This window comes from Rhipicephalus microplus, chromosome 6, assembly GCF_043290135.1.
Source record: "Rhipicephalus microplus isolate Deutch F79 chromosome 6, USDA_Rmic, whole genome shotgun sequence".
NCBI classification, from domain to species: Eukaryota; Metazoa; Arthropoda; class Arachnida; order Ixodida; family Ixodidae; genus Rhipicephalus; species Rhipicephalus microplus.
The window spans coordinates 60,886,851-60,905,131 of NC_134705.1; the positions used below are offsets into that span (position 1 = coordinate 60,886,851).

At 44.2% G+C, this 18,281-nt stretch overlaps 1 pseudogene; it reads right to left on the reverse strand.

Moving 5' to 3' along the window:
• Window positions 1–2,546: 2,546 nt before the first annotated feature.
• The window catches only part of LOC119186468 (uncharacterized), a 42,410-nt pseudogene continuing 26,675 nt past the window's right edge, over window positions 2,547–18,281 (reverse strand).

An 18,281-nucleotide genomic window follows, 5' to 3' on the forward strand; every position in this document is an offset into this window, starting at 1 on the left:
ATGTCGGTACTGCGCGAATAGAATGCCGAAGGTGCCATTGCTTCCAGTTTGCGCCGAACAATGCGTGTCAGGTCTTCTGGCGGCGACAGACGTTGTGTTGCGAACTGGCCCTCGCAAGTCGATGTTGCAACGGTGTTTGGAAGTTGGGTGAACATTGGCACAATGCAGTGACTTTTCATTTGCTCAAACTGACGACACTCTTTGATTGTCGCATCATCGGTGGAACAGCCCTTGCACATCAGCAGATTGAACACGTCGTCGGCAATACCTTTCAGGACATGCCCGACCTTGTCACCTTCTGTCATGTCGCTTTCGGCTTTTCGGCAGTGGGCCAGCACGTCTTGAATGTATGCAAGGTAGGATTCCGTGGGAGATGGGCACGGCAGGCCGATTCATTTTTGGCGGCGATCATGCGACTCGCGGTTTTGCGAAACACCTCTCGCATCTTTTCTTTGCATTGGTCCCAGTTTGTGAGTTCCTCTTTGTTGTTTTCATACCCCACCTTGGCCGTGCCTCTCAAGTAAAACAGCACATTAGCCAACTGAAGTGTGGGATCCCATCTGTTCAGCACACTCACTCGTTCGAACATGGATAACCAATGTACAGGGATCCTTAAGTGGCGTGAAAACGTATGGTTGTGACGCCTTGTTCGTGGGAGACACTGACGTTGACACGGAGAGCTCAGTAGTGTCCATGGCTGGAAAACTGATGCAACGTCCGCTGCGGAGCTCTGTTGCCTGATGGTTACCCAGCACCTCTCACCAATATGTTATGGAGTTAGAGACTTTTGTACAAAATGCGTTTACAGAGGAAATTCCACAGGCAAGAGTACCAATGGCTGATTGGCACCCTCGCGCCTATCAGCTGCTTGAGTTCTTCCTCTTCCTTTACTTTATCTCTATAACAATATTATCACTTCGGAAATAAAGGCTATTTGCTTAGAACTTGAACTGTTCAATCTTGTTCTTTACGCAACTGGTAACTATTTGAGTTCAGTTGAAAATATTCGACCCTGAGGGCTGTTCAGTTGGAAGTCGCTTAGAACAAAGAAAATCAGTATTAGTACAAGCCTACAAAGCTCCCGCTTCCCTGCTCTTGTGACACCACTTCTGCTCAGAGCGTTTAATGGCACTAGTTGGTGGTAGGTTTACTGCCTCTGCGGCAATAACTGCCACATTATGCTCCTCACATAGTACATAGCATGAAATGCATGCGGAACCTGCAAGGAGATGAAAAATGAAATAGTTTCTCTTATCCACATATGCTCGATACACAAATATCTACTCCAAACTTTACATTCTGCACAAGAATTGAGCTATAATCTGTTATTCCACACCATTAGTGTTACAGGTGGCATGAACTTTCCATACATGCAACTTAGATGCATATATGTATAGGATAGTTTCAAAATATAAGTGATGTTTCGATAAATGTTTGCATGCACTGAGCTTCTTGTTGGATAGCCCCCTAGGACATTTTAATTGAGTCAAGGCCATTGTAATGTGACATTCACTATTAAAGTTTCTTCGCAGGGACCTCGTATCTTTTTGCTAGGTTCATGAAGTGCTTGTGGGGAGGTATGTCGTAGTCTTATCAAGAATGACAACACCTTACAGATGAATGGCAAGGATGATATTTCCGCAGTCTCTCTTCCTCTTTCAACCTCTTTGGAAGCCCAACTGATGTGGCGGACAAGGGTGTGCTCCCTTCAAGTCCAGAATTCTATATCTGCCTTGTAGATTCAGGCAGCAGCGGCGACGGTGAAAGGACGCACGCTAACCTACTGTCTGCACTCTTTGCAGATACCAGCATATTGTCAAGAAAATTGACCCGGACAGCGCTACTGAAACCGCCATCTACCTCAGCCTGTTGCAGTTTCAAGCTGTTATCAAGTTTGTCCTGTGGGCGTTGTCTCTTTGCAACTGGCTTCACTCAGGTAGCAGCGGCGATGGCGAAACGACGCACGGTAACCTACTGTCTGCACTCTTTGCAGATACCGGCATATCGTCAAAAAAAGTGTAAGCCATCCCATTCGGAGTCGTCTTCTGCCGCCAGAGCTGAGTGCCACACCATTTATACAATTGTGTTGCTGTGGCTTTACCATTACCAGGACCTGGACAGCGCTACCGAAACCGCCATCTACCTCAGCCTGCTGCAGTTTCAAGCTGTTATCAAGTTTGTGCTGGGGCACTGTCTCTTTGCAACTGGCTTCACTCAGGCAGCAGCGGCGACGGCGAAAGGACGCACGCTAACCTAAGGTCTGCACTCTTTGCAGGTACGTTAACTTTCGTATTGAACATTATATGCACCTAGTTTCTTCGCTGCTGCTGCTTCTGAAGTTTTATTGGGCATTGTAGTCACAACAGTGTTTTTCTTTTGAATCTTCAAACTTTGCCTCTTGCTTTCTGTGCACAGGAGCATATTCGTGCAATTTTTACTTGAAGTGCTTGAAACCATGGGGGATAAAAATTCGGGCGACATGGACAATATTGCGGCGACCCTTGCTGAGAGGCAGCCTAATAGCATCAAATAGCAGCCTAATAGCATCATTCATTGCTTTCATGAATGAGAGCTTTGAGCTCTTTAGGACTGACGTGGAAGCTTTTCGGAAGGAGATTCACGTGGTAAAGGCTGAGAGTGCGCAGTGTCGTAAGGAAAACGAAGAACTGCGGAGGGACCTGAAAGAAGCTAGACGGGAAATTGTCGAGCTGAAGCAATACAGCCGAAATATGAAAATTGAAATCCAAAGTCATCCGCTAATCGAAAAAGAAAACTTGGAGAAAACTGTCGCAAACACCGCCAACTGCTTAGGAGCTGATGTCACAAATAACGACATTGACGTCGCGCACAATGTACTATCGAAAGATAAAAAGAAATCAATAGTGGTCGTCAGATTCTTCACCAGAATGGCGCGAGACAAGATGTTGTCCGCAGCAAAAAAGATTAAACTAGATAGCACTCGTCTTGGTTTTCACAACAGTAACCCTGTATATATAAATGAACGCCTGTGCATGGAAATGAAGCTTCTGCTCAGTAAGGCGCGGCAAGCAAGGCGTGAAAGAGAATGGAAATATGTATGGGCATCACAGGGCGGGATCTTCATGCGGAAAGCAGACAGGACACCTGTTTTAAATGTAATTTCTAAGTCGGATGTGGCTAAACTAGTCTAGCTTAATAGTGGACTTATATTTCTGCTGTAAACAATGGCAGTGTATTCCAGCATTTCTGAATCGAACTCATATATAAATGGCCGTCATAGGCAGCCCATGACATTCCTTCACATTATAGTGCAGTCAGCTCGTTCGAAAGAAGAAAACTTTCTTTTGTTGCTTGATGAGTTCAATTTTTTCTTTTCCGTTATTATGATGACTGAAACTTGGTACCATAGTGAAATAGACGTGTTTTGTATTGACGGTTATAATGTTGTGTACCAAAATAGAAACTTGAGAATTGTTGGTGCTGTATGCTTGTATGTCAAAGCTGAAATAACGTATGAGTATCGTGAAGATCTGTCTCTGTGCACCGATGACCTTGAGGCGTTAACTTTACAGTATCACAACTGCATTTGTGTTGCAATTTACAGGCCACCAAGTGGAAATTTTGATTCATTTATTAAATATTTAGAAAACCTATTTTTCATTGTAAACCAATTTAATTACAAACTAGTGCTCGGAGGTGATCTTAACATAGATATGTTGAGCGACACACATAAACAGATGAGACTTTCAGACCTTCTTACTTCTTTTTTCTTAGCAAACGTAATTACCATTCCAACACTAATTACTGATACCACTTCTACTCTATTAGACTTGTTTATCACAAGTAGCACAAACAGTACGTTACAGGCAGGCTTCCTGCGTGCCCCGCTAAGTGATCATTTGCCCATATATCTAGTCATAGAAAACATCACCAGTGTAAGGAGTCAAATCCTTCCTGCCATTCACTTTCAACAAATTAATCCGCGAACGCTATCTTCTTTTACAAAGGAAATTAGAACTCTCAATTGGAACAACGTTCTATCTAGTTCTTCTGCTGATCTTGCTTATGATTGTTTTATTGATACTCTATGTTCTGTGTATAAGAACATTTTACTTACAAAGCTTTAAAGAGACCAAAACGGGTGCGCAAACCTTGGATTTCTTCCGCAATACTCAATATGATAAAAGAAAAAAATTGGTTGTATCAAAAGTTTCTGATAAAGCGAGACCCGGATAAATTTAAAGCTTTTAAAGTATACAGAAATAAACTCACTAAACTACAGAAACAAGCTAAACGCGAATATCAATACAAGATGTTTGACGGTGTCACCGATTCTAAGCAATTATGGAACAAACTTGATGCTTTTATATCTCCCAAATAAGTGTCTAATGATATTAGTGAGCTGGTGATCGAAAATAAAATATACAAGGGCGCAGTACTAGCAAACAAATTTAACCAGTACTTTACCTCACTAGTTGACAGTAGTCATAATTGTGCTTTATCAGGTTATTTGCCTCCTGCTTTAAATATTTTTGTGTTTGCTAATCCTACAGATGCGCAAGAGGTCATCAGCGTTTTTCAGCATTTCAAATTGAGTAAAAGCGAGGACATAGATGGCTTAAAGTTAGAACCTATAATATACATTTTAGATCTCATATGCGCCTGCTTAGTACATATTTAAAATCTCGTGTTCACCACTGGGCTGTTTCCTCAGAGAAGGAAAAACGCTAAAGTAACGGTTATATATAAGGGTGGGGACAAAAGGAATTTAGGAAACTATAGACCAATTTGATTTTACCAGTTTTCTCTAAGGGGTGTGAAAATCTTATTTTCATTCGGTTATCAAATTTCTTTAATAAACACAACATTATTACGCCGTCATAGTCCGGTTTCCAGTCTGGTCTCTCAACCGAAAGTGCCTTACTATACCACAAGGAATTGATTATAAGAAATATAGAAGCGAAAAACTTACCCTAGGAATATTTCTAGATTTCTGGAAAGCTTTCGATAGAATAGGCCATGATATTTTGCTAGAAAAACTTCACTATTATGGAGTTCGTGGTACCGATTTAGCTTTAACAAGAAGCTACTTATCTGATAGGAAACAATGTGTGTCAATCAATCGAGAGCTATCATCATCCATGAACGTGAAGAATGGCGTACCTCAAGGTAGCATTTTGGGATCCCTTTTATTTAATATTTTTATCAACGATATTGTACGTATTGACAGCTCTGTAGAATATGTAATCTACGCGGATGATACGAGTATATTTTTTTCTGGGGAAACGGCTGATGACCTCATTGTTTCTGCTAATTAAATACTAAATAAAATATATGCCTGGACTGTGGCAAATTCTATACACATTAATTGCTCTAAAAGCAAGGCTGTACGATTCCGTGCGAAAGCAAGGTCTTTTGAAACGTCTCACAAACTAATACCTAATAACGTTGAAATTAAACTTTGTCAAACAGTTAAAACTCTCGGTGTCCATTTTCACGAACACATGGCATGGAATTACCATGCAGAACACATTAGTCACAAACATTGTAAAGCTCTAAGTGTGTTGCGTCGATGCCAGAACATACTACTTGTGAAACAAAAATATTAGTGTACAGGGTCTTTTTTCTTCACATTTACACTATTGTCATCTGGTCTGGTCTACAGGCTCTAAAGCATCTCTAACGAACCTGGTCGCGTTACAAAAAAATGCCTTGCGGTGCATTGCAGGTGTATCCTATAACGCACACACTGCTTCAATATTTGAAAAATATTGGAATTTTAAAAATTACCTGTTATTACGAATACCAGCTTCTGTGAGCTTTTAAATCAGAGATACGAAGAGAAAGTATCTTTTTACGCACCTTGGCCACCTTGCAACGAAATCCTGCCAGTCGCGTTACTCGGTGTACGGAGTTGTGGCACGTACCTTGTCCTCGCACAAACTATGGATTTAAAACACTACGTTACCGCCTTCCAAGTGTGATGAAGAAATGAAAACTAACAACTGATAATCTGCGTATATTGTCTAAAACTGAAATGTTAAATCAGATGTGCTGATTGTGTTGTAAATAAATGTTGGGTGATTTCTGTAATGGTTATTCAGTTTTTATTCTTTCATGCGTTGCTTTGTTAGCAGTGAGCCATGCTAAAATGACCTTGGAAGACAGATTTAGGCGCATTTATGTACAGTGAAGCCCACCTTGTTGAGTTGTAAGAAAATATTCTCGTTTTTCATACGCTTTCTCTGTAATTATTTTCGCACATTGCTTGTCAGCTCAGGTTGCACAACAACCGTTACACTTTCTTCCAGTTGTCAATAAATTGGATTTCACGTGGCACTTTTCCTGGTGACCCGCGAAGGTGGTCTATTCGATAAGGCACTCGGCTGCTGAACCGCAGGTCGCAGGATAGAATGCCGTTCCTGGCGGCCATATTTTCGATGGAGGCGAAAATGCTTGAAGCCAATTTGCTTAGATTTAGGTACATAATAAAGAACCCCGGGTGCTCCAAATTTTCGAAGCCCTCGACTACAGCGCCTCTCATAATCATATGGCCGTTTTGGGACGTTGAACACCTACAATAAAAGAAAGTATTTGCCTGGTGTTACACAGATCAAGTGAAGCACCGTCGATATAGCAGCGGCGTTGCAGCAGACTCGCAGGCTTCCATGTTATGCTTGGGCTTGCAACGTCTGAAATGTCTTGATTGATGGATATGGGGGGTTTTACGTTACAATACAACCGCATGATTATGAGAGATGACGTAGTGGAGGGCTCTGGAAATTTTGACTTCTGGGGTTTTATAACGTGCACCCAAATATGAGCACACAAGTCTACAGCATTTTCGCCTCCATCAAAAATGCAGCCCCCGCAGGTGTGATTCAATCCCGCAACCTGCGGGTCAGCAGTGGAGTGCCTTAGCCACTAGACTATTACGGGGCCCTCTACAGAAGGTAAAACGTGAACAAGAAGAAAAGTGCATTCAGTGCATTTGTTGTTAGTATCGGCACACTAAATGCTTCATGTTTTCCTCCAATGTCTTAAAGTGGTGCAATTAAGATTCTTCTTGCCAGTGAACCATGCCAGATAGCACATGCAGTGATCTTCAGGATGACCTACACAATCATTGATCAGAAACGAAGATTTGACTAAGAACAAGAAATATCATTTAATTAGAACAAGGGCAATAAGGGATCTCCACAGAAATCAACAGAGGACAAATACAAGAGGACAAATACAAGAAATACACACGATTAAAAAAATAACAGCAAGAAAACAAACTATGCTTTAAAAGAACACTACAAGGGCAAATGCAGATCTGAGGAAGAACATAGGCACATACAGAAGTGCATTGCCATCGGCTGACTTGCTCGGACAGTGGACGCCAGCGGAGAACTCAACTGTCCATGAACAAGTTGCATCAGCAAAAGCTGGAGAGCAACCTCTTTGCGAACGAAATTCTTCATCTGTAGCAGCAGGTATGAGTTATCGGGAGCAACAGCCAACTTTGGCATTGAAGCCACCTGTGGATGAGATTGGCGGGGGTGGCTGCGCGTTGTCTGTGCAGATCATTCAACCTTTGGCAGAGACGGACCTGTTTAGACACTCTGGATGGTTTCTTTGGCTGCAGCCACTGAAAGGCGTCATCTTCAATGCCTTTCAAACTATTCCTGATCTTATCGGCATCAGCCATTGCGATGTCAACGCGGTTGCATAAGACGATAGCATCTTATTTGTAAGTCCTGAATGTCTCACCATTCTGCTGCGCACGACCACACAAACGTTTCTTTGCTCGAAGCTTGGGAACAGGGATGTGCCAGAGTATTTCAGTCACGTGCGTTTTGAAAGGAGCCCATGCTGGAAAGTCATGAAGGTGGTATTGATGCCTCACGCTGGTGACACAACTGAAATAAAATGACACGTAATTGAGCTTCGCGACATAGTCCCTGCTGTTGATCACACTGACCAGTTCGTATTGAGTGAGCCAGCCTTCACCGCCTCTTCTGTACCGCTGAAGATTTGTTCGGTCACGTTGAAGCAGTAGGTCAAGGTAGACCAATGTAGGCACCAGGACAGCGGGTTATAGCTGGGGTTTGGTTGGTACCTCATCCAGCATTGCTTAGGCTGGCTTCAGTTTCCAGCTACTAAGTTTCAGATTTTTGCTACCCAGCAACTTCATCAATTGTCATCATCATTATCAGCCTGACTACGTCCACTGCAGGACAAAGGCTTCTCCCATGTTCCGCCAGTTAACCCGGTCCTGTGTTTCCCGCTGCCAATTTATACCCGCAAACTTCTTAATCTCATCTGCCCCTCTAACCCCTAACCCACTTGCCTTCTCTGGGAATCAAGTTAGTTACCCTTAATGACCAGCAGTTATCCTGTCTATGCGCTACATGCCTGGTCCATGTCAATTGCCTCTTCTTAATTTCAACTATATTTTCCTTAACCCCCATTTGTTCCCTAATCCACTCTGCTCTCTTCTTGTCTCTTGAGGTTACACCTACCATTTTTTTCCACTGCTCGCTGTGTCGTCCTCAATTTAAGATGAACCCTCTGTGTAAGTCTCCAGGTTTCTGCTCCGTAGCTAAGTACCGGCAAGATACAGCTGTTATATACCTTCTTCTTCAGGGATAGTGGCAATCTACCTGTAATAACTTGAAAGGGCTTGCCAAATGTGCTCCACCCCATTCTTATTCTGCTAGTTACTTGAATCTCGTGGTTCGGCTCCACGGTTATTACCTGCCCTAAGTAGACATAGTCTTTTACAACTTGAAGTGCACTATTACCTATCTCGAAGTGCTGCTCTTTTCTTAAGTTGTTGTACATTACTTTCCTTTTCTCCAGATTAATTTTAAGATCCACCCATCTGCTCTCTTTGTCTAACTCCATAATCATGAGTTAAAATTCGTCTCCTGAGTTACTCAGCAATGCAATGTCATCGGCGAAGCGCAGGTTACTAAGGTACTCTCCATTAACTCTTATCCTAACTGTTCTCATTCTAGGCTTCTGAAAACCTCCTACAAGCACGCGCTAAATAGCATTGGGGAGATTGTGTCCCCTTGCTTTACACCCTTCTTGATTGGTATTCTGTTGCTTTCTTTATGAAGCACTATGGTAGCAGTTGATCCCCTGTAGATTTCTTCCAGGATGTTTATATATACTTTATCAACGCCCTGATTCCGTAGTGTCTGCATGACGGCTGATATTTCTACTGAATCAAACGCCTTCTCATAATCTGTGAAGGCTATGTATAGTGGTTGGTTATATTTTGAGCATTTCTCTATTACCTGATTGATAGTATGAATGTGGTCGATTGTTGAGTAGCGTGTTCGAAATCCTGTTCACCTGTTGTTGTGCGTGTGGAGTAGCCTGTTCCGTACAACCAATTGTAGTGGTGGTTTATTGTAAAGGTGGGCAGGGATCTCAACGGCTGCAGCAACAGCAGGTAAGCCATTGCCAGGGAGCAAACTGTCTGAGCGAGCAATCTGATGACGATGAACTTCTGTATGAGGCTATCTTCTTCCTCGCAGAGAAAGCATGGTATGTTAATGAAATAACTCAACAAGACGAAAAATAGAAGGCCCACTAAGAAAATTTACGAGAAAGGTCCTGCTCTCACTGCTGAGCTTCTTGTGGGACGCCGTGCACACAAAGACAATGTTTACAGCTGGGATCAACAAAATAACGTGGTAACAAGACAATCACAATTGAAATGTACCGTACAGACCATGCCAGATTTCGGCATTCGTAGGGGAGTCGGCAGGTCGCTGCTGATGGTCTCGCCAGGTTTGGTAGACGACGAGGATGCTTAGTGTTGCAACCGACTCAATTCCCTGCCCGGGGCACTCCATGCTCGCTGCCTACGTGAGACTCGCGCCACCACTGACTGCGCTCTTCGCTGGTTCAATGTCAACTTGGGAAGCAAGGAAATCTTTTCAGGTCGTACGCATCGCTTCTGAGAGGTGATTCTGTTTGAAGACATACATCCCCTTTTGCTGCAGGTGCAGGGAAGATTCGGTGGCACTGTTCTTGCATTGTCAGTTTCCGGTAGCTTCCCAATTTAAAGGCATCTTTCCTTCAACGAAAGGGCGTGCAAGCGAAAATGGCATACATTTGTTTCCCTTGGATTTTTATGATGATCATAACAGTTTGTACCTATGTGGAACACATTATTTTCTGCAAGTTCTTAAAAAATTTTTGTGACTCTTTAACAAGTTGGTGCTACTGAGTGAAGAGGGTCCAAATGTTTTCATAGTGCTGCAACGTGTGTCTGCAAACCAGAGCAAGAAAATGATGCTGCTAAGACATTCTATATTTAATGCGCATACTTTTGAATCGTTGTGTGCACTGATACTTCTTTGGCAATCACCTAATAATGGTGTATTCCCCAGCACGTTATGGTGATATTATCATTTAGTATATCTACTTTAGGGACATTAGTGCGCACTAAGTGGATGTCAATATTTGTCGGGAGAGAGTGAGACCAGTGCTTGTGTTTGCTCTCTTTCTTTATTCTACTTTTCTCCGGTCTCAGCTTTCATGAATAAAATAGCATAATATTCCGAGCAAGCCCCCTCCCCCCCCTTAACTCCTTCTTTGGCAAGTTGATATTGCCAGCAACGTGGAGGAGGGAGCAAAGAACAGTGAGCACAGCATAAACAGGTTGAGAATGATACCATGAACTTTGCATTTTCACTCTGTCAGTGCTGTTTGTATCGAATGCTGTACATTCTGTTACTCACATCATGATAAGCAACAGCAACTAGCCCATTAATGCCACCTTTTGCAGGTGAAGCAAGGAAAGACGGGCGTGGAATGTGAGGAAATGTGCACATCAGGGGTGCCACAGACAGGTGCGTTCTTGTCCTTGAGTGAATCAAGGCAGCATAATCTCACACAGTTGCATATTTGTGTTGGCAGCGAGTCAAAAATAAAGGGAGGCCTTCAGCCATGCTACAGACTAGTGGACATTCCTCGTCTGTTTGAGAAATGTTAGCAAACATTTAAATGGTGTGTTGTTGAGTTTGCTGGGGGCATTTTTTTATCTTCTTCATTGTGCAGTGCTAACAGTGATTGGAACCAAGGGAGGAATACACAGCGATGTAGTTGACTTGGAGCTAAAGTTTCTAATAAAAAAGAAGCACAAACACACATACATGAAAGTTAACCAATGATGTTAATGAGTGGTTTTCAATGGCTCAAGGGCAAATCGATGGTGAAGGAGCGCCATTTCGATAGACTAGAGATATGAACAATGAATGTTATGATGCGTGGAGTAAAAAGGCCTTAGAATTCCTCGCGCTAACGCGGCTGAAAACATAGAAGCATTAAAACCATGACATTGATGTGAACTATGTGCAATGATACTAATTGATGAGACGTCGTGGTAGTGGGACAGTGACGGAGTTGCAGCCACCGCGGCAGCGACTTCTCTTCTGAGATCGTGCTACGAACTGTGAGCGGCCCTCCACATCTCTCACACAATGGTGCACCGCCACCAGACAAAAGGTATGAATGTGTCGAGTGTGTATGTCCTATCTGTAGTCTTGTAAGTGTGACTTGTGTGTAGCGTGATCTGTATACTGTTGGCCAATTTCCAAGTCTCGGTTTGACAACATGCAGTTGGTTTTCGGTCTTCCGATCGCATTGGCGCTGCCAGCACGCCCTGAGCTCCCGTCTTAGAAATGGTTTCAGATCAAACGCAGGGACAGCTACAGATAAATTTGCGCCAGTGTTGTCTTGGGCAGACGCGGCCAGCTGATTTGCCAACATTTTTCCAGTAATTTTGCGGTGCCCCGGCACTTAGCAGACTACAACATGCCGTTTAAGAGCGTATATTGTGCATAACAGAGAGTACAAGGACACAAGGACAGGATTTTTGTGTTTTCGCAGAGTTTTCAGAGCCATCACTGCGCTCAGTGAATCTGTCTATATTACCGCGCGTTGTAGTTGCAGTTTCCTAATATGCTTTACAGCCACATATACCGCGTGAGCCTCTGCTGTGAAGGTGCTTGTTTCGGAGGGCAGAATACCGGAGTAGGAGAAAGATGGCCCAACAGCTGCATAGGACACACAAGTGTGAGACTTCGAAGCATCAGTGAAAAATTCTGGGCAGGTGTACTTGTGTTGGCGTTCGAGGAAATGCGTGTGGATATGTACAGTAGGTGTGTGTTTAGTGACTTCCATGAAGGATAGATCCCAGTCTATGACATGCCACTTCCATGGTGGCAGATATACTGCTGGAGCCATCAAACATTGTTCTAAAAGTGGCACAGCTGTTTCCTCAGCGAGCCTCCTGACACGGAGTGAGTATCGCTGTCTCAGCAAAGGACAGTTATTGAACATGCTACAGTTAGACAGATCGTTAATTGTGTAGTGAGTGGGATGTTCCTCATCAGCGTTAACCTTGAAATAGTATGTAAAAAACAGGAAACATCTCTGCAGATAGAGCAACCATTCATTTGATTCTACGTACAGACTCTCTACGGGACTAGTTCGAAAAGCACCCGTAGAAAGGCGTAATAATGATGATGATGTTTGATGTTTTGTGGCGCAAGGGCCATTTCACGGCCAAAGAGCGCCAGTTCATCTTACTAAATTTATGAACAATAATTGTGACAAGCGGTTGTATAGGGCCATAAAATTTCTCGCGGTAAGGCGTGTAAAAACATACATGTAATAAAATCATGACCATGCCGTGAAAGGTGTGCGGTGTATGAATAGGTGACAAAAGTTGGTGATAATGAAAAACGATAGTGGACATGTATGGCATTAGCACAAGTACCTCACTCCTTCATACCCTTGCGCCCAAGGGCCGTGAGGCAAATGCTTTCTTGTGTAGCCACCACAGCAAAAACCTCTCTGGAGAGGTCGTGCTACGGAATGCCCGGGTATATGATATAAAATTTATGAATTTCTTTTAAAAACGCTTACACTGATTTATGACTAAAAAGCGGTTCCTTACCGACGAACATAGCAGGGTGTAAAGGTATATGTTGTCGGTAGGGTAATGGAAAATGTTGTTTGTTCAGAGTTTTTAAGTGTTTGCACTGGATTAACATGTGAAGGACTGTTAATGCTTCACCACATCTGTCACACAATGGTGGATCGCCACTGGACAAAAGATATGTGTGTGTCGTGTATGTGTGGCTGATCCTGAGTCTCGTTAGTATTACCTCTGTATGACGCGATTTTGATACTGGCAGCCAATGACCAAGGTTTGGTTTAATAATGTGTAGTTTGTTTTTTGTGTGTGTGTCCCACTTGCTCAGCCAGTAGTCCCTGAGGTTTCGTTTGAGAGACGGCTTGAGATCAAGGGCCGGCATTGATATGGGTGTAGGGGCAGTGCTTTTCTGGACGGATGCAGCGAGCTGATCCGCCCTCACGTTGCCTTGGATCTCACGGTACCCTGGCAGTCAGCTTACTACAACATGTTGTTTGAGTGTGTAGTGTGTGCACAAAATGGAGTAAAGTGAGACAAGGGCTGGGGTTTTTTGTTTTTTAAGAGTGTTCTGAGCCGGTACCACACTGAGGGAGTCCGTATAAGTTACTGCTTTTTGTATTTGTAATTGCTTGCTGTGTTTAGCCGCCACAAGTATCGCATAAGCTTCCGCTGTGAAGATACTTGTGCCTGGACGTAAAGGGCCCGCATCCGAAAAGGATGGGCCGACAGCAGCCTAGGACACAGAGGAGTTAGACTTGGAGGCATCTGTGAAGAACACAGGACGTGTGTATTTGTGTTGAAGTTCCAGGAAGTATGTTCGGATATGGGCAACAGGCGCGTGTTTTGTAACTTCTAGAAAAGACACATCGCAGTCTATAGTCTGCCACTGCCACGGTGGCGGGTATTCTAAAAGAGCCATTAAACTGTGTTCAATCGACACCCCAGTTTCCTCCGGTAGACCCTTCAGGCGAACTGAGAAGGGCTGCCTCATCGAAGGCCTGTTTTGAAACAGAATTGAGCTCGACAAATCATTAATAGTAGAGTATGAGGGGTGCTTCTTGTCTGCTTTCACATGAAGGAAATAAACAAAGGACATGTAAGTTCTCTGCAGATGAAGTGACCACTCATTTGACTCAACATAAAGGCTTTCTACGGGGCTGGTGCGAAAAGCACACGTAGAAAGGCGGATGCCCAAATTGTGCACGGGGTCCAGCATCTTCAAAGCACTTTGAGTTGCAGACTGATAAACAACGGCCCCATAATCTAAGTGGGTGCGAATGAGGCTTCGATACAGATTCATGAGGCATTTCCCATCACTACCCCAAGTAGTACGTGACAACACTTTTATAACATTCATGGCTTTTAGACATTTTGTTTTTAAATTCTTGATGTGTGGTACGAAGGTCAACTTGTTGTCCAAGATTATTCCTAAGAATTTATGCTCCGCATTAACAGACAGAAGTTGACCGTTCAGTTCAATGTCGGGTTCTGAGTGCATGCCCCTCTTTCGGGAGAACAAGACACACGTGCTTTTTTGTGGGTTCAGTCGGAATCCGTTTTCTTCTGCCCGTTTGGAGACCTTGTTTAAACCTAACTGAACCTGCCGCTCACACATTGCCAGATTGCAAGATCTAAAGCCAAGCTGGACGTCATCGGCATATGTACTTAAAACATATTGCGAGGGATGGACAAGCGCAAGGAATTCATTTTGATTAGAAAAAGTGTGCAGCTAAGTACACCACCTTGTGGCACGCCTGTTTCCTGGACAAATGTTTGGGAAAGAACCGTGCCCACTCGGACACGGAATGTCCGGTTTGACAGGTAACTTTCGATTATGTGAAACATTCTTCCGTGCACGCCAAGGTGGGACAGATCTCTTAGAATTCCAAAACGCCATGTTGTATCATAAGCCTTTTCGATATCGAGGAACACAGAGAGAAAATATTGTTTATGGACGAAGGCGTCTCTGATCTGTGCCTCGATACGAACAAGGTGGTCTGTGGTGGATCTACTCTCTCGAAATCCGCACTAAAATGGGTCGAGCAAATTGTTTGCTTCAAGGAAATGTACAAGTCGGCAATTGATCATGTTTTCGAAGACTTTGCACAAGCAGCTTGTAAGTGCAATAGACCTATATCTCGAAGGTAAAGAAGGGTCCTTGCCCTCTTTCAAAATGGGAATAATAATAGCCTCTTTCCAGGAGGTAGGGATAGTGCCAGAAAACCAGATAGCATTGTACAAACAAAGTAAGGTTTTTCGTGTTTCGATTGGTAGGTTTTTTAACATTTCATACACCACACGGTCAGAACCTGGGGCAGAAGTACTCCAGGAGTTCAGAGAAGTTCGCAGCTCAGCTAGACTGAAAGCTTGGTTATATGCCTCGTATCTAGTGCATTTGTGTTCGAGTTTCTGCTTTTCTATTCTTGTTCTGTATTTTTAGAAAGTGTCAGTATAGTGGGACGAGCTGGACACTTGTTTGAAGTGTGCACCGAGGAAGTTTTCCCGATCTTCCAAGGTATCACCCTGAGTGTTTGCGAGTGGAAGTGTGTGTACTTGTTTTTCAGCTATCCTACCGACCATGTTCCAGACTTTAGCCTCCTGTGTGTATGAATGGATCCCTGACAAAAACTTTTGCCAGCTTTCTCTTCTGGCCTGCCGACGCGTTCTCTTGCCTTGAGACTTCATTTTCTTGAAGGTGCCAAGGTTTTCGGCTGTCGGTGAGTTCCGAAGCAACCTCCAAGCTCTGTTTTGCTGTTTGCGCACGTTACGGCATTCAGAGTTCCACCATGGCACACGTCGTTTTTCAGGGTGTGCATTTGTTTGTGGGATGCATTTTGTTGCAACATCAATCAAAAACGCTGTGAAGTAGTTGACAGCAACATCAATGTTCAAAGTACATATGCCATTCCAATTTAGACGAGTGATTGTATAAAACTGTTCCCAGTCGGCTCTGTTTATGAGCCACTTGGGAACACGTGGTGGACACTCAGTTACTGAAGTTGTGCTGAAAACAACGGGGAAGTGGTCACTTCCGTATAGAATACTGTCAACTTTTCACTGGAGTAGAGGCAGAAGAGATGGAGATACTATGCTTAGGCCTATGGAGGAGTAGGTGTTATTAGCGAGATTATAATAGGTTGGTTCTTTTCGATTTAGGAGACACGCCATCGACGAGAGAAGGAACTGTTCATTCAGTCGACCTCGCGCGTCATACCGAAAGTCACCCCATAGCCTGCTATGCGCATTGAAGTCTCCAAGGAGAACATAAGGCTCCGGAAGTTCATCAATTAAAGAGTGTAAATCACGTTTTTGCAGCTGATAGCTAAGAGGAATGTAAATAGTGCAGATTGTGATCAGTTTATCAAAAAGAACCACTCGAACAGCCACTGCCTCAAGGGATGTTTAGAGTTCTAAGTGTGTGCATGCAATTCCTTGATTCACTACGATGGCAACAACTCCGGATGGTGTCATGGCATCAACACGGTCCTTCCGGAAAATAACGTATTTACGAAGAAAATTTGTTTGTTTTGAAATAAGGTGTGTTTCTTGTACACACAGCACTTTTGTTGGGTGTTCGTGTAAGAGTTCTTGGATGTCGCCAAGGTTTCTGAGAAGGCCCCTGACGTTTCATTGTATAATTTGTGTGTTCATGGTGAATGTAAACTAGTGCTGTGTGTACGAAAAGCGAGTGGCTATTTAGACAGGGAGTATGAGTTCACTTAACAGGGCCGTCACCAGGCCCTGTTATTGCCTTTTTTGTTTTCTTGGCGCGCTCCAAGGAGCCACGCCGCTCTTTCGGCACCAAGGGTACCGACGTATTCATTGCCTCCTCGGAGGCACTGGATGCCCGCACGTGCGGGCAGTTAGTTTGAATTTCGGGCCTCGCCTGGTGAGGTGAGGCCTTGAGACCCGAGGACTCTGGAGTCTCCGGTATCTGTCTGGGAGTAGGCGGTGTAGCCCGGGCTACAGCCGCCTTGGGGGCAGTTGCCACAACTGTCGGCTCGGTATGCGCGGGCCGAATGAGTGGTGAGGGCTGGTGCGGCGGTGTCCCCTGACGCGCCGCATCAGCGTATGTAGGTCCATAGAATGGTGCTACTCTTCTCCGTGCTTCCTTAAATGAAATGTTCTCGTTCGCCTTCAACGTAATAATTTGATTTTTTTCCAGTATGTGCAGGAGCGTGAATATGCGGCATGGTTTCCTTCGCAGTTCACACAGTGTGGCGGTTGTTTGCAGTTCTCAGACACGTGGCCTAGGACTCCACATTGCGCACAAGTCTGGCGACCACGACAGGTTTTAGAGCCATGGCCATACCTCTGGCATTGGAAGCAACGACGGCGGTTTGGTATGTACGGCCTGATAGATGTCTTTGTGTACCCTGTTTGAATAGATTCCGGTAGTTTACTGGATGCAAATGTGAGTATTAGGTGTTTCGTCGGTGTTTCCTTATTATCTCTTCTAATAATGATTCTCTGCACATTAGTGACATTTTGGCTCTTCCAACCCTCCCAAAGTTCAGTCTCAGTCAAGTCAAGTCAAGTCAAGTAAGTACATGTCAGATACCCCTCCGCGAGTTGTGTCCATTGATCTATGTGGTGTTATGGTTGTTGGTATGCCAACAAAATCTGAAAGACGGCCTAGCTTTTCAAATTGTTCTTTGTCACGGATTTCGAGGAGAAGGTCTCCGCTAGCCATTTTGGTTACCTTGTATCCTGCACCAAGAGTTTCGGTAAGACATCTAGCAACTACGAAAGGAGAGACGGTCCTGGCTTGTTTTTCAGTTTTTTCGCAGTGAATAACATGAAAGCTAGGATGTGTTTCTTTTGGCCTGTTGAAAAAGTTTGTCATTGGTGCATACCCGCTTTAGGCCGGTACGATCAGACAGTAGGGGGAACGCTCCATGCATGCCGCTCTTATTTTTGTTCAGCAGCGTTGGCGGCCACCCACCACGGAGCCCAACAAGGGGACGCTGCAAGTTTGCGGATGCTGAAACCCGCAGACACCAGCCGTACAACGCCACTATAACCCAATGCGCCTAGGCCAAGGTAGGCTATTTGCACAGGGTTAACCCTAGCCGCCAGGAAGTTTGGAAGTTTCTAGAGAGGAAGTTTGGAAGTAACTGGAAGAGACTAGAGGACAGAAGAGATAAAAAGTGAGAGATAAAGACGAAGATGTAGGGAGAGAGAGAAAAGAAAAGGTGACTGCTGATTTCCCCTGGGTGGGTCAGCCCAGGGGTGCCGTCTACGTGAAGCCAGGGCCAAAGGGGTGTGTTGCCTCTGCCGGGGGGCCTTAATGGTCCAATAACCCAGCGTCGGCTCAACCCCCAGGATTCCCTTTTACCCCGGACACGGCAAAGCC